Genomic DNA, 18,242 nt, shown 5'->3' on the forward strand with positions numbered 1-18,242 from the left:
TAAAATCAATGTATCAATAGAAAAATATTTGAATACATTTGTTCCAGGATGCTATGAACATGCTGTATATATTTTTATCATTGCTACAAAAGACATTAAAGCTTTATGTTTTTATTGATTATTAAGATGGAATTTCTAGTGTCTATTTATTTTTTATTTTTATTTTTTGGCCACATCCATGGCATGCAGAAGTTCTGGTGCTAGGAATCGAACCCATGTCACAGCAGCAACCCAAGTCACAGAAGTGGCAATGCCAGATCCTTAACCACTGAGCCACCAGGGAACTCCAATGTCTAACACTTCAGATAAGTTCTGAGAAGCCCAGGGGTAGACAAAGACTTTCTAAGGATACACAAGCACAGCACACTTAACAGAGCATCCTAAGTATCTGCTCTTCTTAAAACTTCTCTGAGAACCCTTGAAGTATCAGTACCATTCTGGTTTTCTTTTCTCACTCCTTTCAAAACTGTTCTTTTCTGTATACAGAGGCATGGTGTACAAATAAAGGGTATTTACGCTCTCCGGGGCTTCTACCCATCACCATGGGAAGAGGATGATAAGGCTAGTCCACTGGCTCAAGGAGATGGATAGAGCCACGGGGGGTAGAGCTCATCAGTTTGTCCTCACCTTTGATGGAGTAAAGAATTTATCAAGGAAACCAAGGGGACTTCAGACCCCAAACCAACACACATCCAAGTAACTGTGCCCAACACGTAACTTACCAAGGGCTCTGTCTCTCTGTCTAATACAAAGGACAAATGAGTAGCATGTGTTGGTCCAAAGCAAATAACATTGAGAAGTCGCTTCTCTATTAACCGTTAATTGAATTGAGTGCAAGAGGAATAAAAACGTGTGGGTCCTGGTACTACTTTAAAAATTGACAAATACCCATTTTGTTCAGATCGTTTTAGTTGATGCCCCATTACAGAGAGATGACACTGATGCAACTGAGGTGCAGGTGCATATACTCCGGAGGAAGAAGAATGGTCAAGAATTATTATAAAATTAAAGACTATATACGGCTCACAACTAAGTTTCTAGTAGACAAGCAATAGCAGCTGATAGAATATGAGTAGCTGCTTGAAATTTCCACCAAGGCAGTCCTTCCATGCCTCCCCCAGCCCCGAGGGCTCCGAAGATCATAAGAAATGGTCCTGGAGTGCATCTGTAATTTAATAAACCAGGAGTCCACCAACGGGAACCCAGGGGCCAAAGCCTGTCCTTCTCCTGGTTTTGTAAATGATGTTTGTTGGCCACACAGCCATGCACACTTATTTATGTATTATTTGCAGTTTCTCTTGACTAACAAAGTTGAGTCATTACAAGGAGACAGTATGGCCCACCGAGCCTAAAATCTTTACTATTTGGCCCTTTACATTTGCCAACTTTTATTAAACCACAACAACCCTAATATATATGCTTAAATGCTTTTACTTATTTATTTATTTTTTGCTTTTTCAGGGTCACACCTGTGGCATATGAAAGTTCCCAGGCCTACACTACAGCCACAGAAATGTGGGGTCCAAGCCTTGTCTGTGACTTACTTACACCATAGTTCATGGCAATGCTGGATCCTTAACCCACTGAGCGAGGCCAGGGATGGAACCCAGGTCCTCATGGATACTAATTGGGTTCATTACCGCTGAGCCATGACAGGATGCTTAAATGCTTTGCCAGAAAATTAAACTTTGGTTAGTGTCCTCCTATATATAATTAAGAATATTTAGGAAACTAGTGAATCTTTCTTTTATACACTCCTTGTCTAAAAGCAGATTATCAAATTAAATTTTAACTCTCCAACAGAACAAGCAGTCTACGGAGTGTCAGCTGAATGTTGCTTAAGGCATCTATGAAATAATGTGCACTGTGTCCTATTTACTAATGAACTATCTGTAAATGTACCATTGAGCATTCTCTCTAAACAAGACAGAGGGGAAATCATGGATGTGTCATGAAACACTCTTAAATCCCATTCACAAATATATAGCCCATTGTATGCCCTGGGCCAATGGACTCAATCTGAGTTAAAGGTTTTTTGTTTTTGCTTTTGTTCTCATGAAGAAGCAGCTTTGAGGAGAGACTGGTAGGTCTATCTCACCAGGAAATCCAAGTTGCAACTGCTAAATGATGCAATGGAGAAGTGCGTGATGCTTCCTGAACCGCTGTGAGACGTAACCACCACACAGCAATGGGAATCTGATGAAAAGGAGTGATGGAGCCAGGACAAAATCAGAATTCAGGCCAGAAGCCACAATCAAGCAGGGGAGGGGGGCTGTGCACACAAGCACAGCAGAGAGCAAAGCTCAGGAGCCCACAAGAATAAACATGGCACCAAGCACTGCCTAAAAGGCTTAAAGCACTTCCTCTATTTCCTAGGAAAGCCTCCTGGGACAGTCCTTACCAAATCCATGAGCGTGACATTCAATGCTGTTCTCTTGAGGGGCAATGGACACCACCAAACAGTGAGTGTAGATAATGGATTGTTTGCAGCTTTATTACGTCCATTAAAATAATTTAATCTGAAGAAGTCCTTTTAAAATCCAATTAAACAATGAAATAAAATATAAACATCTGAAAAATATTTTATTTTATTGAAGTGTCACTGACAAATAATATGTGAGTTTCAGGTGTGTAGCATCATGATTCAATACTTTTTTTTCTTGATTTTTACGGCCACACCCACGATAGGGGTTTAATTGGAACTACAGCTGCCGGTCTATACCACAGCCAAGCAGTATGGGATCTGAGCTGCATCTGTGACCTACAGCACAGCTCACGGCAACGCTGGATGGCCGACCTACTGAGCGAGGCCAGGGATCAAACTTCCATCCTCATGGATACCAGTCAGATTTGTTGCCACTGTGCCACAATGGGACTTCCCTGATTCAACACTTTTATCTACTGCAAAATGATCACCGCAGTAAGTCTAGTTAACATCCAGAAAGAAAGAAAAAAAAAAACTTTTAAAAATGTTCTATATTTACAGTAGTCAAGGTAGGGCAGGTGGCATGATGCAGGAGAAAGCACACACCCTTTTAAGTTGGTGGACTAAGCTTTAGAAGGCAAACCAGCCTTATTCATGCATACCTAGACTCAGGAGCTCAAGGACCACGTCTGAGTCTCTAAGGTGGCCTGATGCTCAGGAAAGTGCCATCCACATGGTAGGTGCTTGGGAGATATTTTGGAATGGTCCAGCGGACAAGTTATTCACACCAGTTCTTAATTGCCAGTCAATTCCAGAGCCAAGATCCAAACCCAGGTCACTTTCTTTACAACCAGTCTAAAATGAAAACAGCTACCCTACCTATTGCTCTGTGATGGAAAATAAAATTGATTCATGCATGGCTGGCCCAATTCGTGGGGCTGTACTAGGACCAAAGAAGATGTTATTATATAAGAATGTGTTTTGTAGAATCTGATCCATTGGAAATATACAAGTAATTGAAAAATGGAGCTGTAACAAATGTGTATCACTCCTTTCAAAGTCAGAGCCAAAGTTGTTTAGGGACAGAGAATTGGGAAAGAAACCCATCTTAAAACAGATTTTTTTACCTTAATTTAGGAAGGTTCTAAAATCTCTAGCATATGATTTCTTAAATGTTCACTATAGTTTACTTTCTTTTTTTTATTTAAAAATTTTTTTTAAATTTTTTTGCTTTTTAGGGCCGCACCCACAGCATACGGAGGGTCCCAGGCTAGGGGTCCAATCAGAGCTGCAGTTACCGGCTACACCACAGCCACAGAAAGGTGGGATCTGAGCCACATCTGAGACCTACACCACAGCTCATGGCAAACCCGGATCCTTAACCCACTGAGTGCAGCCAGGGATTGAACCAACAACCTCATGGTTCCCAGTCAGATTTGTTTCTGCTTCACCACGACAGGAACTCCTGGTGTATTAAATTTCTTAGTTAATGACTTTGTTATTTTAATGTCAACGTAGGAGACTACTAGATGTTATTCAACACAGATCCCAACAAACTCTTCAAATTATGTTCTTTCCCGACATATTCAAGTACTCCAAAACAAAGAACATCATTTGCATTTTGGAAACTTTAAAGTGATGATATTTTGTCTTTGCCACAAAATAAAAATAGTCACCAGTTTCCTGGGGTCAGACTTGATCAATGGACATACGACCTCTGAGAGCACCACAAATCATGGAAATTATTTTTGAGTCACCCTCCTTATCTCCACTCAAAGTCTCTCTGCTTGAAGTTCTATTCAGTGAAGAGAGAATAATGCTGATCCTTTGAAAGAAATATCTGATCAAATGTGGAGGAAATGTCTCCACTTCCTCATCTAAAGCCTCTAAGTCATTTTTTCCTCATCCATTCTAGATCTATAACTTCTAATTAGCCAATGATATAGAATTTGGATATTAAGGAATTTGAAAAAAAATGTAGACAGAAGAAAACTCTATAAACTAGATTCACTTTTTTCACATCAGAATTGTTTTAAGATTCGAATATACAGTTTCATGCTGATTTGGGGGCTACAGTTTCAGCTGGACATCATTGGGTGATACAGACTACAACTTATGTTACCACTTGGTCCACGCCATCGTTTCAAACGTGAACGTACACAACACATCGGGGCATCTTATTAAACTGAGTTATGAATACAGTATATCTAGAGTAGGACCCAAGAGTCTGCCTTTCGAACAAGGCCAGATGACCTGATGATGCTGGTCCACAGGCCACATTCTAGAAGTCGAGCTCCACATCAAGCCTCAGCTCACTTGCGGCTTGAAGCCCTGACCTTAGCTCTCCTTGGGAGCTTCAGTTTGGCCCCCTCTCAGCAATGAGTGCCTCTCCAAGTACCATGGTACACAAATAAGATCGAGGATAACACTGTTGCCAAATTTGCCTAGAGTTAACAGAACATGTGGAGGGTATTTTATTTTACAATTTCTCTATTTTCATATGCTCTACTTTATTAATTTGTATCACAAGTAATATTTTAAAAATGCAATAATAAACCCACTCACTGAAAGAAAGAAATCCTATTAAAAGAGCCCCCTTTCCTATTCTTACCAAAGAATATCAATGGTAGAGTTGTCATTTTTTACATCAGAAACACCAAAAGGTGAACCTCCCTATTCCAAATACATGAAGTGATGTATGGAAAGCATTGGTGTGAGTCAGGTCAAGATGGCAGGAAGCCCAGATGAGGGCGAGGGCTGGCCTTTGAGTGGCAACTTCTGTCACTGCAGCATCTCAGAAGTCTATCGTACCCCTCAATCTTTGCGGCAGTAGCTCCAGACTCAGATTCCTAGTACCAAGCTTCTGAGAGGCTAGGTTCAGGTCAAGTGCCTATTTCCTTGTCCCCAACTAAGATCAGATAAAACCCAGCCTCCTCATGAAAGGCCAGAGTGGCCCATGAAGCTGATTTCCCACTGACACAAAACAAAACAGGGGGCAAAGGAGCAGGGCTGCCAGTGAAGGGGGGATTTGGGATACTAAGCAGTAGAAAGAGTAGCAAATGTGGCTATGCCCTGGTAACCGAATGTTCTATTAAAGTATGCAATGTGGCCATACAAGTGCCATGAGACAAATCCCTCCGAAAACATACAATGTTAGAAAAAAGTCAGTTGTGCACACTGCTTACAGGAGGCATGTTTTCAGGGTGAAAGAAAACTAACTGATGTCAGCCCGTTAAGGAGTTGCTTTTATTTTGTAATAATTATAGGACACACACAGGCCACATGTTCTTCTGAGACTTGTTCTCCTTTACAGCGGTTCTGTGGTGTGACATATTGACGCTGGCACGTGGGCTTTCTGCTTACTTCAGATCTATTACAGGAACACCTTCCTCTTTTTAGAGGATATCAAAGCCAAGAAAAAGGCTAGTCCATTCAGAAACTCTTATCATCTCCATGATACAGAGATACCATTTGTACACAAACAGCAACGAGGAGCGCATCACTTTTGTTTGGAAGAAATAAACATTGATTGTCTATTTGTATTGCCCGTAGTTTTCTCCTGAGACAGAAACCCTTTGGTTGTCTTTACCGTGTCTAGTTATTTAAATTATTTTTTAATGTGGCAAAGGCCTTGGAATTAATCAGCCCCATCTGCATACACAAAAGACATGACATAGGGAACAAAAAACGTCTGAGGACACATCTAGGCTTCCTTTCACAGGCAATAGGGGAAATTAGTGTCATCACTAGGTTGAAGACATAAAGAGATTCGAAATTAAAAATCCTTTGAACGCTTCCAACAAGATTCCTATAATCAGCTGAAAGATAAGTAATGATCAAAGCCCTTTAAAACAGTATTGTTCCCTCCATTAGAAGTGTTTAAATGTACCCTACTATTCACCAGAAATTATACAAGATTACTGCAGAAGCTATGCTATTGTTTCAGCCAGGCTCCCAGATGTTTTAAGGATGGCTACCCCCACCGACGTAAGGTTAAAAGCCATATACAAAAACAGCTGCCGTTATAAACCCTAATTACCAGGATCATCCCACCCCATAGGTGCTCAATCGCTCTGACATTGATTTATCCTGAACAGGGTGGGCTGGGATGAATGCTTGGGTACCACGGAGGCAGATGGATAGAAGGACACTTTTTTTTTTTTTTTTACATGGAATCACATTTTGTCTAATTCTCCAAACATGCCCCTCCGAAGCCCTCACTAACTTTGAATCTGAGAAATGGTAAACTACTAATGATTACACGTGCATTCCGTCCATGTGAGCCCAGCTCCAGTACGATGGGCGAAAAGAGAGAAGCCCGTTTCCAAACACTTTATTACCACTGTTATTTTATGCAGTCGCCCTGGACTGTCACGCAGCGCCACACTGGGATCCAAGACCTTTCCTAAAGACCAGAGCAGCGAACATTTGACAGATTTACTAACTCTTTCGTGCTTCCTCCCCGCTGTACTGGGAGGTGTAGTAACAATACTGCTGCTGCTTTGACGGATAACCATTTGGAAAGAGCATCTTCTGTCTCTGCCTTTGAACGTGTTGGAGGTTTCACATGCCAGTGTCAATCACTAGCTGAAGCTGAAGGAAGAATGAGTGGGGGGTTTAGAAACCAGTGTCTACTGGCCATTTTGAAAACAGAGAAATTGCAATTTTATGTTCTAAGCATTGTTGGACTGAGAGAGGGAGATGTTACGAGCCAAGTATCTCCTCTGGAGCCGTGTGAACCACATCAAAACAGGTGAGGTAGGGTTAAAATGTGCTGCATGTAGGGTCAAATTTTAAACTTCTAGCTGGGTTCTGAATATGTTTAGCTCCAGATTTTTTCACCCCCCAACCCTGTCTTCAGCCCCCAAATATCGTAACATGGATGAAGCAAGCATAAAATGAACCTAAATGTCATCTTTCAAGAATGCCAACCCTGGGAAATGTTAGGACAACCGGAGAAGTGCAAAGCCACTGGGCTGGCCTTGGCGTCCTGGGAATGGCCTGACGAGGCCGTAACGTCCTTGTATCTGACCATCAAACAAGAACAGCAGTCAACACTGCCTTTAGCCACGACTTCTGGGAGTTACCGCTCCCATCACCCCTTAGGAACTCTAGGGACATAGCGGGGGGAAAGCTGAGATTTTTTTCTGTATTGCAAGCCAGTGATTCTTGAATACAATCTGCATCAAAATTACCATCAGGAGTTGTTCCCGTTAATAACCACAATAATGATAATAATTGTAATTATAGTCACTGAGCACCCACTACCTTCTTCACTAACCTCTTCTCAAGCCTAATCTCTTCCAAGGACTCGAACATCTTAGAAAATCAGAATCTCTCAAGTGGAGGCCCTGGCACCTCCCAGATGATTTCAATTCATACTGTGACTTGAAAAAACAAACAAACAAAAAACACTGTGAAAAAATGCCATTATTCTCCAACTAAGTTCCCAAACTCTGGGGGATGGATACTCATTGGTGAACAGAGGGCTTAAGATGCCTCAAGAAAAACATGGTTCATTCTCCCTCGAACCCACAGGAGCTTTTAAGTCGTAGAGGAGATCCCAGGGACATCTCTGAAAGGCTTTGCATTTTTTTTTTTTTTTTTTTTTTGTCTTTTGTCTTTTTTGTTGTTGTTGTTGTTGCTATTTCTTGGGCCGCTCCCGCGGCATATGGAGGTTCCCAGGCTAGGGGTCGAATCGGAGCTGTAGCCACCGGCCTTCGCCAGAGCCACAGCAACGCGGGATCCAAGCCGCGTCTGCAACCTACACCACAGCTCACAGCAATGCTGGATCATTAACCCACTGAGCAAGGGCAGGGACCGAACCCGCAACCTCATGGTTCCTAGTCGGATTTGTTAACCACTGCACCACGACGGGAACTCCCTGCATTTTTTAATTATTTGCTTTGACCCTGAACCCCCACATTTCTCTGTTTCCAAGTTCCTTGAAAACTTTGGAGATACATTGGCCCCTGGTTACAGCTGGTAGCATGCTCATCCAGAACAGGCCTGTCAGTTAGCACCTGTGTTAGTACAAAGACAGTTCTAGGGCATTTATCTCTGATGTGTCATGTTCTCTGTACTAATTAGGAAAGGAGATTTGGATGTTGATCTGCAGGCTCTAAGTTCCTGGCAAAGCACTTATTAAAATTATTTGGAGGAGTTCCCATTGTGGCTCAGCAGTAATGAACCCAACTAGGATCTATAAGGATGCAGGTTCAATCCCTGGACTCACCCAGTGAGTTTGGGATCCAGTGTTGGGGTGAGCTGTGGTGTAGGTCGAAGATGTGGCTCAGATCCTGTGTGGTTGTGGCACAGGTCAGCAGCTACAGCTCTGATTCGACCCCTTGCCTAAGAATTTCCATATGCTGTGGGTGTGGCCCTAAAAAAAAAAAGCAAGAAATTATTTTGAGAAACCATGATCTTTCAGGCCTTCGCATATGCTGGTCATTCCATTCGGAACAATACTCCGTCTGTCCAGTCTTATCACCTGGTGAAGTCGGAAGCATTTCTCCTGGGTTCTGAATCCTTTTAATATATTTTATAAATGAAATGGAAAATATCCAGAGGCGCCTCAAGGGCAGGCATTGATTTCATTCATTTTTGTAGCACCTGAGTCCAGCAAGCTATTTCTCGATTTTAAGCACAAGGCAGAACTTCAAAATATACTAATTGAATGAATGAACAGAGCTTTCAGGAATAATATAAGACTCTTGGACTACAGAAGAGTACAAAAGTTGCTTTTGCAGATAAGTTTCATTGAGAAATTTGGATGCTTTTTAAACAAATTTTTTTGCAGCTATCAAAATCTAACTTCATTATATTTTAGTGATGTAATATACCTAATTTGGAAAAAGAGGGAGTTCCCATTGTGGCTCAGTGGGTTAAGTACCTGATGTAATCTCTGTGAGGAGAGGAGGTGGGTTTGATCCCTGGCCTCACTCAGTGGGTTAAGGATCCAGCATTGCTGCAAAATTTGGCACAGGCTGCAAATGAGAATTTACTCCAGTGTTGCTGTGGCTGTGGTATAGGCCCCAACTGCAGCTCTGATTCACCCCCTGGCCTGGGTGGGAACTTCCATATGCGACGGGTGTGGCCTTCAAAAGGAAAAGAAATGAAGGAAAAAGAAATGGTCCATGGAAGTGGTTTAAGGCCTCACTCAGACCATTCTAAGCTACTGATAACTCATGTGCATTCTCTCTTTCTTTTTGTTAATCTTTTTGCCTTTTCTAGGGCCACTCCTGTGGCATACGGAGGTTCCCAGGCTAGGGGTCTAATTGGAGCTGTAGCTGCCAGCCTACACCAAAGCCACAGCAACTCAGGATCCGAGCTTCATCTGCAACCTATACCACAGCTCATGGCAATGACGGATCCTTAACCCACTGAGCAAGGCCGGGGATTGAACCTGCAACCTCATGGTTCCTAGTCAGATTCGTTAACCACTGAGCCACGATGGGAACTCCTCATATGCATTCTCTTGAATGCCTTCTTCAACTAGACTCTTAACAGAATGAATACATAAAATGAGCAGATGTGCTTAGTTGCGTCCCTCTTTCCATGAGGTTCACAGGTCATTTCTGGTCTTCAGTTTCACTAAATACACCAACAGTGTTGAATACGAAATACATGACTGATTTTGATGTGATGTAAAGACAGCGCATCAAAGACCATTCACATAACAGACTCCATCATCTGGGTGGAAACCACTGTGGTGAAGCTGCAGTTCTCTGGGGTGGAAGGAAGGCTCCAACAGGACACTGATGTGAAACGTAGGGCTTCGCCCAAACTGACTTTGCAAAACCACTTTCCACGGGGAATAGTTGCCAAAACCTTAAGGAATGTCTCTTTTGCATGAAGTCAGCAATACATTTCATTGAAAGTGAGTGAACGTGTTTTCATCATTTGCACTACATGACAAGCTATAGGCCATGCGGGGAGAGCTGGATTTTATGATATGCTCCTCACATTAGGCCCTAAAATTGTGATTTTTGACTCTTCAAATATACACTTAAGAGATGTGCATGAAAGAAGAATAAGGTATGTAAAAACATCTTTAATGCATGTGCCCTGTCAGAATGATGGCTACTGGCTGGGCATTTTCTCCATTACTCCATTTTAACTTAACCATGTCCAACTCCTGCCTCCTAGCCATTTGGCAGAGGAAGATTTAAAACAAACAAACAAACGAACAAAAAGACCTGCCCTTATTCATCTTTATGGACATCTTGGATTTGAATATAGCAACTATCAGCACTGGCGGTGCAATTTGCATGCCTGGTTTTGAAAGGCAAACACTTCTTTTCCTGAAAACAAACTGCCCTACAAGCAGTTCATAGTTACAGATAATATAATTTGAATTTTTCCCTTATAACACATTTTCGGAAAAAAAAAAAAAATAAGGAAGAGGATAACAAGAGTTTTATCCCCAAATGAGGTTATCATTTGCTTACTTGGGTCTGAATCCAACCACACCTAAGCATAGCCAACTCCATCCCACACCTTATGTCTGCATGTTTTTTTTTTTTTTTTTTTTTTTTTTACTCAATTTTCTAAGGAATGAGAAACATCTGTCCTTTTCAGTCTCTTCACAGCATCCAACCCCACGGACAGATGTTTTCAAAACCACGTTGTCTGTGAACATTTAAAGGAATACTATATTTGCATAAACTCTGGGAATTCCAAGCTCCGTGCTTTCCATACTGTTTTAGTTTTTTAAATCAATATTTTTTTGTTCCGTACCCATCATTTTGTTTTACTCCTCATAAAGCAGACATTGTGTGCACACATCTGTTAAATCTGGGCTGCATTTATTACAGTTCTGTTCTTCCAGAAACAGGAAGGATTAATTACCACAGACCGGCTCTAGAAGCGCCCCCGTGTTTCTTAACACACAAAATTAATTCAGAGTTGACAAAACTCTTTCAGACACAGCCTGCTTCCTGCTGATGACGCTTTATTAGCATATTCTTCCCAGAAAAAAAAATGCCTCCTCGACCCTTTTTACCTCTCCTCTGAGTTCAATTTGTACAGCACTGAGTGACAGGCAGCAAAATGGCTTGAATATATCTAAGGCAAGTTGCCCAAATCCCCCCGAGAGAAGCACTTTGGAGCCTTTGTTCTGAGCACATTAAAGTCACAGAAGGTCCATGTCCTGTAGACAGTGTGGGGCAGGCAGGATGTTCTCAGTAAGACAAAACAGCAGGTGATAAATGACATTAAATAACAGTGCGAATTTACCGCAGACTAAATTAACTACTGCAGTGAAATGTTCTCAACTCTAAGGCTATATTAACAGTGAATTTATAATTAGGTGATTATCATTCTTTTTAGTGGTTGAGGAAGTCTATATGTAAAAATGATGAAGACAGCTCCGTTTGACTCGGGAGACATGGAGCTGCGAGTGGTTCGAAGAACGCTGAGAATAATTCTTCTTTCAGGCCTTAGAAAGGCGTTTGTAAAAAGAAGTGCTTGGAAGTGAATCTGATTGCTGCTTATCTTACACACACAGACACACACAGACACACACACACAAATGCACACTTGAAAACTGCAGCCTCAGAGAACAGACTACCAGGAAATAATATTCGCCAAAACCTAATCTTGTTGATCTTCTCAAAATTAATCAGAACTTATTGGCACAAGTATGTTTTAAGATGTGCCTTCATTTGTGTTTTTCTTTTACCACAAGAGATATCCTTAAAAAATTCAATTTCTATTCTAATTCTTCAGGAATTCCTTTACGACGCTGGCCATTGTTCTGGCCTTAGAAGAGCATTTAACTTTGGTTTTACACTCAGACCTGGAAGAATCTAAAGAAATACGACAGAATTAAAAACAAAAAACAAAAAACAGTGTGTGTGTGTGGGGGGGGGTCAGGGAAAGAAAATGAACTATTAAATTGATCATCAACCAAGTTCTCCCCAAATCGTCACGTAGCAATAGGTTTTTCAAATAATCTTAACACTAACAAAAATAGAAAATGACAATAACTTTTGAACTTCTTAAAACCACTTTCTACAGGTCATTCTCCTCTCCTAGACCGATGCTTATGTCAGATGAATACTATTTCAGTTTCCTACTAATCCGTAAGAATTGCCCTAAAGGGGGACAGAGTTCCAAATGGTGCCAGGAGCACATATGGGTCTTTGGTGGGATTCCCACCATGTAACATCTTGTGTGCTTTCCATGAGGGTTTCTTTTAAAGCTAGAACACTTCATTTTTGGCAACCAAGCTCCATATGTCTAGACACATTATAGAGCTTGGTTACAATTGTATTTCCATAATAAACTAGTATCCATTCATTCATAACTTTCTCAAGAAAATTCTCCTTTTGGGCTTTAAACACTCCAGGCCTAGCCTTAGCCAAAAGGCGAATATTTGGAAAGTTTCTGCTAAATCCATTTTTATCAGATATTGACTTCCATGACTCAAAAATCATTTTCCATATGTCCCCAAGAATTATTACCCCTAAAAAATAACCCATGAGGAGCCGACTCTTGTAATTTAGAGTTTTGAATGTGACTAAGCCCTTTGAGGAACAAAACTCCAAAGCTGGAATGAAAGATTCAAATTTAAACCCAAGAGCACTTTTCTTTCTCTGTGCATATTCCACTAAAGCATAAACACATGCGCACACAATTTCAGCTTTTCAATTCTTTTGGAATTGGATGAACCTGGATGTGCCTCTCTTGCCACTTACTTTATCTTGAAAAAAAACTGTTGGTAAAGCTCCAGCTAAACACTAGCTCCAGGCTAGTGTATAACCTCTACAGTGGAGAAACTGCTGCATTTTCTAATGCGACCGCACCTTGCACTAGCACGTTGCCTCCAGCCAGCCTTGAGCTCATACACTGCCTCGCATACAATACCTCTGTGTGTTACCCAGAAGTGGGTGAGCATTTTGGCAGGTTATTATGATGCGGATCTTTATTTAATGTACACTAATTGGAGTTTTCCCATTTCCTTTTTTGACGTCATCTAGAAAGACCATAAATATACCACATGTATAAGATAACTGAATATGCACGGGGGCCAATTTACTCATTCCAACCCATTTTTTATCTTACAGAGCTCCCTGCCTCTCCTGGGCACCCAGAGTTCTGAACTTGTCAAGCGACTATCTTTTATAATCAACGAATGCATGAGCAAGGCATTTATGACTTAATCCATCAGCCCTTCCAAACTTGTTTTTATTTAAAAGAACACCCATCAAGGCAGGAGTAACCCAAGAAAACAATAAAACCAATAGTAAAATTTAAAACACCTGGTAACATGAAAATGGTGATATTTTGTTCAAAGTGATTTCAGCGCAAAGCCTTTGTAAATTGCTCGTGTAACCTGTGCTTCAATCTCTTCATTCTTTGAGTAAGAAAAAGAGCAGCAGTCTCCTATTTGGATACTCATGAAACTTAAGATTGTGGGTAATTATCACTGAGATGAGTTCTGATTTAAAATATCTTCACAAATATTAGTTGTCATTAATTATAGAAGCATGATTGTGATTATCAAAGATAAGTAAAAAGAACGCTGAAGATTCTGGACCTAAATCCAGGGGTAGCAATCATAGGAGAATTTTCCCACTTTTTAATGAAGGATAATGTTTATATTTAGATATATATTAATTCCCATGAGCTAGGCAAGCTGTTTAGTGTACATACACACACACACACAGAGAAATTATTTTCGACATTACTAAAGGAGATATTAATCGCCAATACTTATCAGTTACTACAAATGACCACATATCCTCTGTCAACGCAAGTCTGAGGTGATTTCATTGTGGTCGCCCACTATGACCGAAAACAACTCATCCTTGGAGAGCGTGTCGGAGAAATGGGGTGACATCATTAATCTACGCAACAGCTCATATCATTCACTCTAGCAAACATTTCCATCTCCTCAATGTCATACACGCTTAAGTCAAAGACCATAAAATATCCATTTAAAAGATTAGTCAATGTATGCTTTCAGTGTCTAAATTACCAGAGAAATAATCTCTCCTCTGCTTTTTTTTATCTGTTAGGTAAAACGATAAACAATATGAACTTAGGTGACTTTTGGCCACTTTGTTGCCAGAATGAAACAAACAAAACAAAAAACAAAACACTCACAAGTCAAAGAAAATTTAATTGGATGATATTGAGGGATCTTGGTTACTTTTGATTATTTTTATATGTTTCAAAACAAGACAAAGTCCCTACATATATATTTTTTGGTGTTATCAGGATAGAAAAGAAACACTTTTTAAGACTATTTTATAGTAAGTTCAAAAATGATAAGCCATTTTATAATGACTCATGGGACCATAAAGCATGTTAACCAACCAGAAATTACTGATGTATGCAGTAATTAACACAATTACCTGTAGTATATAGTCCAACACAGTAAAATTACAAAATAACAAAAAAAGATGGTAAAGGTAATAAAGGCCTGTCTTCTAAAATTAAGAGATCTTCTAAGCTCTTACCAGTTTTTTTTTTTTTATTTCTTTACTTTTATTACTAGTGGCAAATTTCTATCCCTAGGACTAAACAAAATAGAGTGAAAATTACATATAAATTCAAATATTCATTCTCTCATATGATCCATAATGACTCCATATTTCAATAACTACCATTTACATAACACCTATTAGCTTCTGAAGCATTTTCCTAGTCAAGAAATCACTTCATGTTCTTATAATAACTTATAATGGAAAAGAATCTGAAGCTATACACTTAAAACTAACACAATATTGTAAATCAACTGTAATTAAATAAATAAAAATTTTAAAAAATTTAAAAAAGAAATCACCTGTTATAAGAAGCCTGTGACAAATTCATTAATACTATTTTTTTTTACAACTGAGGTTAATTGACTTACCCAAACTTCTAGAAATTATTGGAAAAAAAAAAAAAAAGGCACAGACCCAGATCTTCTTCTCTCAAATTCTACAATATCACACTATTGCTACATCCCATTTTAGGTTGTAAATAATAATTACATTCAAAATGGGTCTTAAAAACCATCCACGGAGATTTCACAATGTGCCAGGAAGTACTGCGTAGCTTATGTTCATTATTTTAATTAATATTAAAAACAACAATGCAAGATACAAGTTTACTTAGCATCTTACAGATAAGAAATTTCTCAAGATTATAAAGCAAACACTGGAATTGGGATTCTATGTACTAAGCCACGATCTTTGGAGAAGTACTTAAAATTGCTCTAAGCGTTCTTCATGGGCCATGTTGGAAATGCTGTACTAAATTCCTGAAGTGGAGAAGATGGGAGTCAACAGCTCTGAATTGACTGCTGAGCCCGCCCACGGCGTTCGTAGGCACCATGAGGTTTATCGTCCAGATTCACAGCGTCAAAGATCCTAGTACAGCGAGAAGTCAGTATGAGGTTAAGGAATCCAAAGAGGAAAGAGAATGACCTGGTCGATTTTGCAAAAATACATAAATGCGGCTCCACAGGAAGTGTGAAGCGATACAGACAGAATTTGCAAGCTGAGGCCACTGCAGCAACATCTCTGGGAATGATGCCATATCATTCAGCTCTCTTCAATGGGGGAATTATTCCGTAGGTATCTATCTGGGGGTGAGTGTTACAGGTGAGAGGACATAAAACATAGGGCAGGCTAAGGAGAGCAAGTCCATGGATGGAGATCAAATCTGATGGGATCGCGAAGAAAGAATGAGGTTTTTAAAAAATGGGACATCCCAGCCAGAAATGAGGCAAAGAGCACGGATGTACTTGGAATCAAGGCATGTTAAGTACTGAGGAATAAAACCGAGTCTTTAGCGCTCACTTATCCTTCTGGATTGTGTCACGCATAAGAGCAGGATTAGCTGAAAGTCAGAAAGGCTGGAAGCAGAGAGTCAGAGCACTATGCGAAAGACATTTCATTAATCTAAATATATTAGTTAGCCAGGGTCTAGACAAGGACTTTATGGATAAGAAAGTAAAGAAAGGGGTAATTTAACATAACAGAACTTGGAATAGCCATAACAGATTTAAGATAAGAAGCATCAGATTGAAACCCTATTTGCATTTGGGGGGAGAAAAAAAGCATAATAAATTCTAATAATAAATAAATTAAAACACAGCAGCTCATACAAATCCTTTGCCAGCCTGTCTCCCTTGTGGAAATGACACCAAAAGTAAGATGAATGAAATTTGACATTATTTCTGTTCCTGTGGCATAAAGCTATTATTTTATTTGCTGTGTCTGTGATCAACTTAATTTCCAAAAGAGTCAGGAGATAAAAAGAAAAAGAAAAGGATTTTATCAAACCTGTTCACAATGCTGGTGGATTAAGACATTGATTTTTAATTTAAATGTTAACTCTGCATTCTATAAGCTATCTCTATGGCATATCTCCTGCTTGGATAAACAGTACTTAGTATGTAAGCCATTTCTAAGAGCGACTTTTACTGTTGAGGCTAACAATTCTAAGGCATTTCGAAATTGTCCGTAGGTTTCAGCCCTGGCATTGAAATTTTTACCATTCAGATGAGCATTTTGAGGTTTGAGGAGTTTTTAATACCTACACGTTAGACCCCAGACAGACTCCAGGCCCTGAGAGTGGGTCATGAGGTTAGCTTACATCACAGGCCTTCTTTCATCAGCTGCTCTGTGCACATAAAGCTCCTTGCCATTTTCTCTTCCTGATCTGGGTTCTCTGAACTCAAATCCTTCAGCGTGTCATGTGACTGCATGCGAACGTGTCAAATATTCCTGTGCCCATGGTCTCCTGCTAAATGCAGGTCTGTTCTTCGTGGCCTTCTGCCAAGCCCAGGGGGCAGTTCTGCCCCAGGACTTCCGAGGCACCTCTGCTGAACATGCAGGGGGCTGGGCGGGGGGGGGGAGTCAGGCCTTGTGCTGCAGGTGTTTTCCCACTGGACTTCCCCTCGCCTGCCACTGCCACGCTTCTAGAAACCTCGCCAAAGGACAGAGGGACTAATCCAGTCGCTATCGTCCAAATGAAGGAGAGTAAAACCAAAGAGCCAAACAAATGGGCAATAATAAGCTTGGGCTTATTATTACCAACTGGGCGCATGTGCGAAGGCCTTGGCCTTGAGCAGGGCACACTCTCTCACACACCGGTGAGGTCGACCTGTCTCTCTGCACAACGCACGCAGGAGAGCTACCCGGCCTGGAGACATGTCCACATGACACGGTTTTCTTGAAAACTAAAGGATAAAACGATTTTCCCCCAAAAGACACTCACTGAAATACAAATGGAGAAATGTGTTAAACTGCAAAGAAAATGCAAAATCCTGTTTGTCAAATGGTTTGTGTACATGGTTTGTGTACATATCCTACTTTATCCTCTTAAAACTGCTATCAATGCTCTACAAACAATACTCATTTTTCATTGTACAAATAAGAAAAGTAGCCAAAGGCTGTTTGTGTTGATGTTGGTTCTTGAATCTTTTTTTTTTTCCCCCACACTCCCAGCATGAGGAACTTCCTAGGCCAGGAATGGAACCCTCGCCACAGCAGTGAGCAGAGCCAGAGTGGTGACAATGTGGGGTACTTAACCCTCTGCACCACGGGGGAATTCCAGTTAGTTCCTTAATCTTATAATTCTGTATGAAACATTAAAAAGGAGCACATTGGATCGAAACCAAGAAATGAGTTTTAGGATGCATTTTGCACATTGCATTTTGTATAATCCTCGGAAATCTATAGTGTGGCGAATAAGATTACTTTCAGGTTAACCTCAGAGAAACAAAATCCAGTGGGAGTCAAAATGCTTGACCAAGGTCATGCAGTAAGATCAAGGTCATGGTAGACGCTAGTGAGAACACGGGATCCCAGGAGTCCAC

At 40.5% G+C, this 18,242-nt stretch overlaps 1 protein-coding gene across 3 annotated transcripts in view; it reads right to left on the reverse strand.

Moving 5' to 3' along the window:
• Positions 1–18,242, reverse strand: part of LOC146398709 (uncharacterized) — an 843,865-nt gene that overhangs the window by 100,069 nt on the left and 725,554 nt on the right. Inside the window, exon 6 of one of the 3 annotated variants that reach the window (XR_014819883.1) lies at positions 14,536–15,786. The exons of the other annotated variants lie outside the window; for them this stretch is intronic. The gene's annotated coding sequence lies outside the window, so the exon portion shown is untranslated. Of the gene's footprint in view, positions 1–14,535; positions 15,787–18,242 lie in introns of those variants that run through there. 3 annotated transcript variants of the gene reach the window in all.

Source organism: Sus scrofa, chromosome 11, assembly GCF_054392235.1.
Source record: "Sus scrofa isolate SSC_HxYL_T2T_F1_AM1 chromosome 11, Sscrofa_HxYL_maternal_Yorkshire_Landrace_v2.0, whole genome shotgun sequence".
Taxonomy (NCBI): Eukaryota; Metazoa; Chordata; class Mammalia; order Artiodactyla; family Suidae; genus Sus; species Sus scrofa.